Here is a 13,500-nt window from a genome sequence, read left to right on the forward strand (position 1 = left end):
GGGCAGGCCCCCTCTACAGAGCTGGGGCCACTTGGCAGACGTCCTTTCCGTGAAGCTGGGAGTGGGGGCTGAGTGCCTGGAAGGGATGAGTCAGCTCCGTTCAGGGGCCACTGACCACCTTCACCCTTGCCAGGGACAGTCACGGGCCCATGCACACGTGTTCCACGCTGGCCTGGTTTCCATGGGGAAGGAGGTGGCATCTGCCCGAGCCCACCTGAGGCCTCTTCCGGCCCCTCCTCCTTCACCCCACCCCAGTCCTTTACTTACCTGGTGCTTCCGTGGGTCCTCCCGCTCTCCGAACATTTATTTAATTTGTTCCTGCTTTGGGCACCCTGTGTGCTAGGCATTGGGGACATAAGGACAAATAAGGAATGGTCCTTGCCTTCCGGAGGACTTGCCCAGGGTTGTGACTATCGTGGGACACAGAGGCCAACCTTCTCAGAATTGCACGCTCAGTTCCAATACCCTCCCTAGGCCATTTACTTTGACAGGGTCCTGTCCCCATTTCCTGTCACCAGCCAGTGAGAAACTGGCTAACCGTTTCTGCAGAAGACCTGATAACCCAGGCGCAATACAAGTATTAGTGTTTTAGTGAAAGGACTTAGACTGAGGAGTGGGCAGAAGAAAGAGCTGCTGACAGGAGGACCTCCCTGAGTCTTGGCAGCCAGGGCTGGGCCGTGGGTTCACCTCGACAATACGCTGAATGATGGGAGGCTGGATAAAGTGCGCCATTTTTCCCCCAGATCATGGTGGAGGGAGATAACCCAGGACGTTACGGAAAATCATACATAAGGCCAGACGTCTCTACGTGCAAAGAACGGAGCTGGGCCTCTGCCTCACCCCACGAACAAAAGTCACGTCAAAGTGAGCCAAGGCCTACACAGGAGAGCTAAATCCTGAGCGCTAACGTCCTTAGGCGTGAACCTAGGTTCCAATCACTCTTCATGACCTCGGGTTAGGGAGTCGTCTCTCAGACATGACTCCAAACGCGCGGAGAAAAGAAGAAAAAAGATGAACCGCATGTCATCCAAATTGAGAACGCGGCTGTTTCAAAGGGTTCCATCAAGAAAGCAAGGACAGGCCGTGGACGGCGGCGAGTGCTTTCAAGTCACATGTGATCAGAGACTTACACGTGGATACACAAGGAACCCTTGCCACTCAGTAATGGAGAGACACGATCCAGTTAGAAATGGGCAAAGATCTCAGGGAACATTTCTCCAGGGAAGTTTGCAGGAAGCCAACAGAGCATGAGCAGCCCTCGGGGACACGGAGGAGCCACAGTGTGAGCCGTGAGTCCACCACCAAGAGGTGGCTGCCGCCAAGAAGCAGATGTTAACAAGAGCTGACGAGGCTGGGGAGATTGGAACCCTGGTCCACTGCTGCCACAAGGGAAGAGAGTCAGGAAGTGCCTCAAAGTTCAACGTGGGTTCCAGCTGACCCAGCAATTCTGCTTCTAGCTACATACTCCCCAAAAGTAAAACATGTCCGTGTAAAAACCTGTAGATGGATGTTCCAAGTAGTGTTGTTTGTAATAAGAAAAAAGTGGATCTGACCCAGTGTTCACCAGCCTGGGAATGGATAAACCAGATGCGCTACAGCTACGAAAAGAATATTACTCAGCAATAAAGAGGAGAGACGTGCCTATCCTGCTGGAACACGGACGCACTTCAGAAACATTATCTGGAGGGAAAGAAGCCAGACGCAGAAGGCCACCTCCTGTGTGATCCCACTTACCCAGCACACCCAGCAGAGGCAAATCTGTAGACACAGGAGGCGGATTAGGAGTCCCCTGGAGCTGGGGGTGGGGAGAAGGGGAGGAGTGGGGAGTGAGCTAGTGATTTGTGGTTTCTTTCTGGAATGATGAAGTGTGCTGAAATCGAGCATCATAGTGGTTGCACAACTCTGTGATTATACTAAAAACCCTCGGATGGTTGTACAGTATGTGAAAAAGGTTATAAACAAGAAACGAAACAATAAAACCCCACATAAGAACAGGAACAAAACATCAGGTCACCCCACCCTGCTCGACCGAGTCTGGGAAGTCCTGGAGTTCCCGGGTTAGACCCTGCAGCGTCAGTCCCGTGACTCAGGCCTTGGCCAGGGACGGGCTGGAGGGCAGGGACCCGTGAGGTAGAGAGGGAGAGTCGGGGCCAGTTCTTCCAAGAACATCGTTGAACAATCATTTTGAATCCACTGATGGGTGAGATCACTCAAGTGCAAGAGGCTGACCGCGGTGCCAGGGGGAACATTCCAGAAGGAGCGAGTCACAAGGACCACACCTTTCTCTCCAAAATCCTGACACAGCTGGGAGAGACACGGTGACCTCGAGTGCCCCCGCCCCGCCAGGCGTCAGAATCCAGCCCTCCCGGGGCAGGTGGAGCCCAGCATACGCACCAGAGTTTCCACTTTAGAGACTGCTACAAACAGCGCTAGAAGTCCACTTGCTCTGGGTGATTGGGAAGGCTTCCTGCCTCCACAGTGTCCCTCCAACTGTTCAGTCGAGATGCCGCTAGGTCAGCTGTGCACGCGGCTCGAGATCTGCTCACTAAAGACACCCAGCAAGAGCGTGCGAGCGCTCCACGAGGGAAGAGCTCACAGGAGAGGAGCCACCACCCACTCACATGGCCACGCTCCTGACGTCCAGAGAGATCACAAGCCCGAGAATTGTGGCAGAGGATAAAGAACCGAGTGGAGAACGCGAGGAGTGAAAAATTAACAAATAGAACTGAGAACTCGATGGGTAAATGTGGCCGCCGATCTTCAGAGCTGCAGAGAAAAATCAGTGAATTAGAAGAGGATCCAAAGAAAATACCGGGAAGGATGTGTGGAGGGAGAGGGAGGAAAGGCTGGAGGACACAGAACAGGGGACACATCTGAGCCCAAGTAATGCAGGGAAACCAGGCTGGTGTGGGGGGGCCGACACCCAGGCCAGAGGCACCGCAGATGGAGGAAGAGGCCGGCAGACTCAGGACTGCGCCCAGGACTGCGCCGAGTGCAGGGGACGGGAACTCAGGGAGGGGAGCACCTCGGGAGCAGCAGCAAGACAGGTGGATCCTGCACCCCAAAGCTGGAGGAAAGCGTTTATTCGGTAAGCTAGACCAAGGGGGACTGCGGTCAGCCAGAAGGTACCTGGCCTTCTCAAAAACCAGCCAGCCCAATGTCAGCCAGAGACAGTGGGGGCACCCGTGGCTGGCACATCACACTTGGCTGACCGTCTTAGCCACTGAGTTCCCTGGTGGGGTTTGGGACGGGCGCCACAGTCACCTGGCTGGCAAAATGGCGGCCATAACTAAGGTGACTAGGGTCAGGTCAAGGTGGAGGCCCACAAATGTCAATCACAAAGTCCAAAACTTGTGTGAGTGGGGAAAACCAAGAGAAAAGGCAACAGAAACAACATTTGGAGATAAAACAGCAGACAAGTTCCTCACATGGAACAAACTCACCAAGGGACAGGTTCCAGAAGCCCAGAGAACCCCAAGCAAGTTCACCGCCAGCGTGGCCTGGGTGTGACCCAGGTGTGACCGTCAAGATCACAGACAGGCTCTCGTTCTTAAGAACAAAACGGGGGGACTCTTTCTTTTCAAGGGATCTATGACAAGTGTGACCATGGACCCTCGACAGGAGGGACAAGAGCCAAGAGAGGGAGGAATGGCAAATTGAAAGGCTGAAGAATAACAGCCACCGTCTACAGTTCTGTTCCCAACTGAAACATAAAGACATTTGCAAACCAGCAAAAAGTGGAGGAATTTCTCACCAAGAGAAATTGGTCCCAGAGGGAAGGTCAGAGACGCAGGAACGAATGAGAAGCCACCAAAGAGGTTGACTTGGAAAGCAGTTTGGAAGTTCCCCGGTTAAATATCGAGTTACCACGACTCAGGAACCCTGCTCCCGGGGACATACCCGAGAGAAACACAAACATGCCCCCCACAAGAACTTGTACAAAGCGTCCCCAGCCACAGCATCCGTAAGAGTGAAGGGCTGGAAACGCCTCACGTGTCCCTCAGTGGACACTGTGAATCAGGTAGAAGTGCCTGTACCAGGTCATGACTCATTCAGTCACGCTGCTGCTCAGATGAGCCACAAGGCACGAAGCTGGTGAAGGAGGCCCGTCACAGGACACCATGTATGGTATGATTTCACACATGCAGAATGTCCAAATCGGCAGACCCACAGGGACAGGGTCAGGGACAGGAAGTCGATGGGAGGTTGCACTGGGGCGGGGGGGGGGGTTTGGAGGGGACAGACGAGGAGTGGCTACTAGTAGCTTCTTTTCTGGTTGTGCTCATAGTCACACAACTCTGTGGCTCTACACGCCCACTGAACTGTGCACTTCACCTGGATAAAATATATTTTATGCAGATTGTATCTCAATAATTACATAAAAATAATGACCCTGGGGGTTAGAATAGACACAGTAGAGGATTCTGGCAAGTTGGCCTGGTGAGAAGCACCTGGGCTCTGCCCCCGCACTTTGTCACTGCCCCGGCAGAGCCTGTCTGAGGCCACCCTGTGGAGGGCTCCAGGGGAGGCTTGGGTGGAAGTTGTGGGTAACTGGGGTCCATTTCAGCTCCGAGCCTGGGTGGGCAGAGGACCTTGCCCTCCCAATATCAGCCTCTGTGCTCTGACCGCTGGTCGCTGCTCTGGTCACAGAGGTAGTGGCAGTGGCCTCCCTGTACCTCATGCCCTGTCTCAAGCCCTCTCCTTGCTGAAGGACTTCCAGGGAACTTAAAGGGCCTTTGCCCCTTCCTCCATTTTCCCTCTTGCCACTCAAAAGCAGCTGCGTACCCAGGGAAAATGACAAAGTGGCCACACATGCCCAGGAAGGCACAGGCTCAGAAGGTCCGGGAAGTCCCCGAGTCTACACCTCAGTCGGCCCCGGCACAGAGCCGATACTTACTCAGCACTTTATTAAAACAACAAAACAACAGCGACAAACCCGGCAACCCTGGAGAAGGGGAAGGATCAGATTCCCAGGGTCACCACACTAGTGGACCCCCGTGTCCCATTGTAAATGAAAATCACAAGGCACAGGGAGAAACGGAGAGAGTACGGCACGTCAAAGGGGGAGAGAAATCAACTGACGCTGCTTTTGAAAATAAAAATAAAAATGAAAAACACCTGATGATTGTGGTTCTACTAGATACAGACTTTAAAACAACTGTGTTGCCAGGCACAGTGGCCCGCCTGTGATCCCAGCAGCTTGGGAGGCTGAGGCAGGAGGATTGTGAGTTCAGAGCCAGCCTCAGTAACTTAGCTAGCCCCTGAAGAACTTAGCAAGACCCTGTCTCTAATAAAGTACCAAATAGGGCTGGGGAGGAGGCTCAGTTGGTAGAGTGCTTGCCCCGCATGGACAAACAAGGCCCTGGGTGATATATATATGATTTTAAAAAGGTAAATAGGAAATAAGGTACTAATACATTTTTTTAAAAAATCACTAGCTTAAAAGTTAGCAAGATTATAACTTTGGTAACTGCACACCTTACTTCTCTCATAATCTAAGACACCAATGCACCTGAAAGAATTATAAGTCCATATTTTTGGGCACACACTGTATAAGCATGCAGTTTTGTGACATCAACAACTGAAAGGGGTAGAGACAGAGACGTGAAAAAGCTGAGTATTTATATGATATTCAAGTTAAACTGCTATAAATTCAAATTAGAGTGTTGTAACTTTAGTATTTTATATGTAATCCCCTTAACCATAAAGAAAACAGCTATAGAATATCCCCAAAAGAAGATGAGAAAGGAATTTAAACATTTCACTACAAATATCCAATGAAACACGAAAAGAAGGCGGTGGTGGGGGATGAGGGACAAAGCAGTGAGTCAGAAGGGAAGCAGATCCCGCCTTTCGGATAATTACTTTGAATATAAGTGGATTAAAGTCTCCAAAAGACAGTGATTCGCGGGAAGAATAAAACCTGCGATCCAAGCCCGTGCTGTACACCGGAGACTCACTTGAGATCCAAGGACACGAGTGGTTGAAAGGGTGAAAAAAGATATTCCTTGAAAATGGAAACCAAAAGAGGGCAGGGTGCCGTCCGAATACCAGAAAGATAGACTTTCATGAGAAGAGTTTATGAGAAACAGAGAAAGACAAGATGGGTTACAAAAGGTCAATGCAGCAAAAGCATAGACCCATGAGGAACATTCACACACCCAGAAATAGGCAGTCACAATACCTGGGGCAGAACCTAGAGAACTGGGGAGACCTGGAGACGCGACACCCTCCTGCTGGTAGTGGAAGAGGAGCCAGAGAGGAGGTGAGCCAGGACGGGGGGACCCGGGCAGCAGACCACGGAGGCCCGAGAGCACACAGCACACAGCACACAGCACACCCCAAACTCCAGCATACACCTTCTCCTGTCCAGAGGGCAAGGGCTTCTCCAGGACAGATCAGGCATCAAGCCACAATGAAGTCTAAATAGGCCTAAAAAGATGGCTGTAAGCGCCGTCTTTGGCCGCCACAGGATGAAGGTAGGAGTCACTAACACAAGTTAAGACTGGGTATGTCACAAAGGTGGAAATTTAACAACACTTAACCACCAATGGATCAAAGAAGAGAAACTGTAAAACACTCAGAGACAAATGCAAATAAAAACACAATACACTCAAACTTACAGAATGCAGCAAACATGGGTGCCCACAGGGAAATTCATATCAATGTTTATGTAAAAAACCAACCAACAAACAAACACACACAACCAGCAGAGATGGGCCGGGGGTGGAACTCCGGGGAAGAGAGCTTACCTAGCAAGTGCTAGGCCTGGGCTCCACCCCTGACGCTGGGGACAAAATGGCCTGCTCAGGAAAGGTTCAGACCAGCCACCACCATGTCATCAGCTTCCCGTGACAAGAACCGGAACCTGAGACCATCGAGTTGTAAAGAGGAGGGTTTGTTTGGCCCCAGTTTTGGAGGTGTCCTCTGTGACTGTTGTCTCCATTGCGTCTGGGCTGGTGACCTGAGGGCCTCCCGCTGGGCCACCTCCTAAAGGCCCTACCATCTCCCAGCGTAGGCAGGGGCCGCGGCCACCACGGCCTGAGCACAGGGGCCTCGGGGGACATTTCCGGTGCAGACCACAGCACTGACTTGACAACGGAGGAGCCAGAGCAGGGTGCCCTCGACCACAAAGACAGAGACGACCGCAACAGGCCACGCAGAGGAGGGGGACAGCGGGAAATCAGCAGGACCCAAGTCGGCTCTCGGAAAAGGTCCGCAGAACACTTTCCTGATGGACCAAGGACAAAGGTGGAGGATTCCAGCTGCTGGAGTCAGAGGTGAAATGGGAACCTGACCCCCAGTCCCATGGAAAGGAGGAGGGTCACTGGCAGCCGGCTGGAGGGCAGGATTCCCGGCAGCACCGACACACAGGACCGACCCAGGCAGACAGAAAGTGTGAACACACCATAATCAGTGAGGAGACGGAATCAGGAAGAAAACCAACTGACCCAGGGGGTAACAAGCACGGCAGAGACACTGCAGTCCTTGTGTAGTCGGGGGAGGCCTTGCTGTGGGGAGCACAGCGTGGGAGCCTCAGAAAGTCACACGGAATGACCAGGTGGACACGTGTGCACCCTGGTTCACGCCAGCACCATTCGAGGTAGCTGGATGACAAGCAAGCCTTGGCCTCTCCCCGCAGGGAGCCGGTCAGCTCGAGAAGGAAGGGGCTGCTGCTGTGCACACAGCCCAGGGAGTGGGAGGCCACAGTGTGGGTCACAATGGCACCGTCCCACTAAGGCTCCTCTTACAGGAGGGAAAGGGTTGTGAAGGGCGGTGAGGGCGCCCCTGCTCCAGGGGGTCTAAGCCCCTTGGTGCGCATTTGGGAATGTAGCTGCCGCCTGAGGCCAGTTGTCCCAGACCCAGATCTTCCCCGTCCCCTTTGGCCTGGTTGAAACTTCCCTTCCCCACGTGGTTGTTTATGGCAGAACCTGTTGTTCCTCATCCCACTGATCCAAATCTCACCCACGCCGTGGGGTGAAACCACAGGGTCAGGAGCCGAGTCCCCCTGTGTGTGCTTTTCAACCGCCACCCACAGCCCCGCTGGAGGACACAGGGCAGCCTGGGGCCTCAGAGGCTCTGTCCACAGGGCCTCTCTCTGGTTCCTGCTGGCCGAGCACCCTGCTGACCTGGACTTCCGCCAGCCCTCCCGGGCACCCCTCCTCTCTGGGATCTGCAAGGGACACCTGCTTCTGTGACTTCCTGTGATGTCCTGTCACCTTCTGGGGTCTCCCCTGACCACGAGCCCCAGCCGGCCTCTCCTCCCAGTCAGGACCCCCAGAGAGGGGCCATATTTTAAAATTATTTTCTAGTGGTCGTTGGACAGAAGACCTTTATTTTATTTATTTTTATGTGGTGCTGAGGATCGCACCCAGGGCTTCACACGTGCTAGGCGAGCCATCTGTCACTGAGTCACACCCCAGCCCCCCCAGCCAGGGGCCAACTTGCTAGGAGAAAAGTGGGTGCAGCTCTGAGGGGAGCACAGGAGTCTGACAGGCACCCTGGGTCCCAGGCCACCACCTAGGCCTCAGGCCACCACCAAGATCAAGAATCCCGGGTCAGCCACCTCCCCTGGAGGCCCACCCGGGCAGGGCTGGGTGAGAGTCACGTTCCAGAGAGAGAGAGAGAGGCAAGTTAGAAGAGAGTCACACCACCGAGGGGAGAAGGTGGCACATTTTATGTGTATTTTACCACAAGAGAACATTTGAAGGAAATGACACAGGAGGGAGGGTCAGAGTGCGTGACTGCTTGTGTTCTGAATTCTACTGAGGCTTTGCCGGGAGGCGCACTTATAAACCTTCTCATCCAAAACAGCATGGAAAGCGGTACCTGTTGATTACCCCAGAAAATATATTCAAATAGGAGCTGGTTGTTTTACTTTAAAACTCTGTGTGTGTGTGTGTGTGTGTGTGTGTGTGACACATTCACAGCGACTCTGATGGAGTTCCTAAGCTGGAGGAGCAGGTGGCAGACTGTGTTTTCTAAAGGTGGGCACAAAGATGTCTCCCACTTGGCGTGTCCCTCTGACAGTGTGATTCTGACACTTGTCCCATCCACAGGTGGGCCTCTGTGCCTCCTCTTGAGCCTGAGTGCCTCCTGGTGCAGAGGGGAATGCTGTGTGACTTCCAAAGTCAGGGCGTGAGGGGCAGCAAGGTTCCACTGTTTCTTGGGACACGGCTCTTGCCACCCAGCCACCAAGTTGTGAGGAAGCGAGAAACCACCGGGGAAGCCCGTGCCCCAGGTGGCAGCCCAGCGTGGCTTCCAGTCAAGGCAGCCCAGGGACCAGGCTCGTGTGTGCCTAGCAGTGAGGTGACACCAGCCCCCAGCTGGAACACACTGTCCCAGCCTTGGGTTCCTCCTGGTGCCCTTTCCAAGTTCCTCACCCACAGAACCTGTGCACAGTGAAAGCTCGTTGCTTGACACCCCTGGGTCGATGGTTTAATATGTAAAAATAACTGATACGGGGTGTATGGAGCTTCAGCGTTCAGGACTCAGGCACGTGTCGGGGATAAGTAAAAATACCAAAGGATACTCGACTTTGATACTCATGCTGTCGCCTGTAGGGCAACTATGAAATAGCAACAGAGGAGCGCATTCTGCGTGTGTGTGTGTGGGGGGGTCATAAAGAGCATCCAGTCAACACCAGGTAAGGAAGAGTGGAGAGGAACAGGAAGGCAGATGGGAGGAGAAGCAAAGCAGCTGGTGAGACGTGTTTATTCGTGATGATGTTAAGGGCACAGGGACTAATTGCTCCAATTAAAAGGCAAAGATTGTCACACCAGATACAAAGCCAAGCCCAGCTGTGCGTGGCCTCCTGAGGACATCTAAGATGGAAGCGTGACCCCAGGCTAGGGCTCACTGGGGCCCACGTCAAGTGCAGGGCAGCTGAGGCAGCAGCCCTGGTGAAGGCGAGGCCGGGCACCGTGAGAGCCCAGAGAGACGCCAGGCCAGGCTCAGGTCTGCACCTGCCTGACAACACCAGAAAACATGGAAGGCAAACAAGGAGAGGGAAACCGTGACCCATTGCTTGGTGACGAGGACACACAGAACATCGAGTGCAGAACACACTGTCTTTTGGGTGAGCATGGAATCGTTTTAAAAATCGACCAGGTTCTACCATTAAATAAGTCTGAATTTCAAAGGATCGATGTGGCTGTGATGATGTAATTTCAAAAACTTGATGAGGGCTGTATACCTGTAATTCTAGCTACTCAGGTGGATGAGGCAGGAGGATCGCAAGTTCAAGGCCAGCCTGGGCAGTTGAACAAGACCTGTCTCAAATAAAATATAAAATAATGAAATGGGGGCTGGGTTGTGGCTCAGTGGTAGAGCGCTCGCCTAGCATGTGCAAGGCCCTGGGTTCGATCCTCAGCACCACATAAATAAAATAAAGATATTGTGTCCAGCTTCAACTAAAAAAATAAATATTTAAAAAAAAATGATGAAATGGAGTAAAATGGGCCTGAGTGTTAGCTCTGTGGTACAGCTCTTGCCTAGAGGCCAATACCCAGCACTGCAAAAGAAAAGGGCTCATTAAAGTAAATTCTCTGACCATAATCGAACTTGCTAAAAATCAATCACAAAAAGTAATTTGGATATTTTCTCTTTTTAAAAATATTTTTTAGCTGTTGATGGGCCAATATTTTATTTATTTATATGTGGTGTTGAGAATCGAACCCAGTGCCTCACACATGCCAGGCAAGCCCTCAACCTCTGAGCTACAACCTAGCCCCATCTGGATATTCTTATGTGTTCAGAAGTTAAGAAATATACTTCTAGGGCTGGGGTCATAGCTCAGTGGTAGAGTGCTTGCCTTGCATGGGGTTCGATCCCCAGTACCACATAAAAATAAAATAAATGTATTGTGTCCATCTATAACTGAAAAAAGAAAAAAAATAAATATACTTCTAAATGACCTATAGCTTAAAAAATAATCACAAAAATCAGAAACTATTTTGCAGTTGATTATAATGAAAACTTTCAGGATGTAACCAAAGCCAGGCTTTGATTCTATTCAAAGTAGACAGTCTTAGAATCAAAGAACAAAGTATCTATCTAAAGAGGTTAGTGAAAAAACAAGGAATCAAACCTCAAGAATTTAAAAGAAAAGAAACAAAGATTAAAGGAAAAATTAGTAAAAATATATAAATAGATGTAAAATAAGCATCATTACAGATTTTTGTGGACACGGAAAACAAGTGAACAACAGGAATAATTTTACAGCAATAAATTTAAAAATTTAGATAAAGTAGACATTCTTTTAAACTTCGGATATTAATACAGGAGGAGAGGAAAGATCTGAATCTGAACAGTCTTAAAAGCATTCAGTGGAAGCTGTAAAGAAAAGCTTTCCCCAGGAGACATCTCTCATCTCAGATTACAAGTAAATTTTACAAAATGTTTATGGAAAAATCACCCCTAACTATTCCAGAAGAGGAAAAGGGCATATTTCTCAACTTTTAAAATGAGGCAATCAAAACCTTGATTCTAAAACCTGATAAGAAAATCGCAAAAAAAGGAAAAGAGTAGGTCAGTATCACTCACGGACATAGATAATCCCCAAAACCATACTAGCTAATGGAAGCCAGTACTAATAGGAATAAAACATCGGGAATAAAGGACGTTTATTCCAAGAATACAGGTTTGTGTATCATCAAACAAATAAGGAATGAAAATCATCGTCTCAAGACAAATTGAGAAAAATGTTGGGTGAAAGTCATTTCCATTCAGGATTGAAAACCCTTAGTAAACTCGGCACAGAATGGGGTCTCCCTTGTTTGATAAAGCCTACCCACAAAACCCCACAATCAACAGTAACTAATGGTGCAGTGTTGCGACCTTTCCCTCGGAGACAGGAACCAACACAAGGTCTCTGGATCATCTTTGAAGAAAGGGGACAGCAGACCCCATGTCCCAAAGTGCCACTTCTCTGTTTCCAAAAACCCAGCCACGTTCAGGTGACACTGAGAGCAAGGCTGGGCACAAAGTCCAGACGCCTGTGATCCTGGAGGAGCTGGCTTTCTCTCGTGCTCCCTGGGAACAAGTCAGTGTCATCGGCAGAAGGTTGTTTCTGCCCGTGCACTTGGACATTTCTCTTTGCTCTTTCGACGAGCCAACTAAGCAACTACTCCTGATGATGTCCCTGCTTCTGCAGCCTGACGCATAGACCCCTCCCTGAATGGGACAGGCGCAGACCTAGGGCACAGTGGGAAAGATTCACATTCACTCGTCCAGTGGCCACCACTGGACAAAACTCTGGGAGGGACGGAGGTGCTGCTTGGTGAAGCACTGTGGGGGGCAGAGGGGCTGTGTGTCAGCCTGTGGCCACTGAACTCTTGTTGGAGTGGCCTCTGATCTCACGTGAGCTTTCCCCAAGAAACCACATACCTCGCTAGCTGTCCCCAGGGACACACTTCCTTTGGCCTCTCCATACCATGTGCCACCACCCTGGCACACCTGGGCTGTGGACGTGACAGAGTCCCCTGGAGCACCTTGATTCAGCACTGGCTTGGAAATCAGAGCCAGTGCGCTGAGGAAAGAGCCATGGTTTGGTTTTGAGATGTCCCCAAAGCTCCTGTGATTTCATGAGTGGATTAATCCACTTGATGGATTAATAATCTGAATAGGTCACTGGGTGGCACCTGTGGGCAGGTGAGGAGTGGCTGGAGGAAGCAGGTCACTGGGTCCCATGTCCTTGGGAATTTCCCTTGGCTCCTGTCCAGCTCTCTCTGCTTCCTGGCTGCCAAGAACAGAGCAGCCCTCCTCCCCACCGGGGCCCTCCCACCAGGCCCAGAGCAGAGGAGCCAGCCACCGTGCACTGAGCCTCTGGAACCACAAGCCCCAGATCCACTTTTTCCTCCTTGAAGTTGTAACTGTCAGGTGTTTCAGTGTCCTGGTGCTGAAGGAAGGGTGGACTAACCCAGAAGGAGGCACGGATGGATGGTATGAGGGTTGGGAAGGAAGAAAGAGACCTTGTCATTACGTACAGTCAGTATGTACCAGAGAGGATCCGTAAGAACCTACAGGTGGGTTAATAGCATGAGCAGTGGATGCATGCAAGGTCAAAAGATTAAAGACCACCGTATCAACGACAAGCAGAACACGACATTAAAAACAGACACTGGACTCCTTAGCGACGGCATGATGAAGCCCTTGAAAATCTCAGCAGCGTGGAGAAGGCCAGCTCACTGCTGCTCTTGACCTGGGCAGCTGGTGGCTCCTCTCTGGCTGCAGACTTGCTCGCTGGCTCCAGGCTGCTGGCAGCTCTGCTGGCACAGGGAGGTCTAGGACGGGCTCAGCTGAGATGTGTGGTTTGTCAGGGCCTCTGTGCATGCTGTCCTCCCAGCTTCTTCACTGCAGGGCAATCTCGGCACAGAGGCCCGAGACCTCCGCCACCGAGGCCAGACTGCACCGGTCAACGCCAGACACAGGGCCTCCCAGAAACCTGGTGTGGAATAGACTTCACCTTTCGACGATGGTGACTAAGATAGGACAGTTAAT

This window comes from Urocitellus parryii, chromosome 7, assembly GCF_045843805.1.
Source record: "Urocitellus parryii isolate mUroPar1 chromosome 7, mUroPar1.hap1, whole genome shotgun sequence".
In the NCBI taxonomy this organism is placed as follows: Eukaryota; Metazoa; Chordata; class Mammalia; order Rodentia; family Sciuridae; genus Urocitellus; species Urocitellus parryii.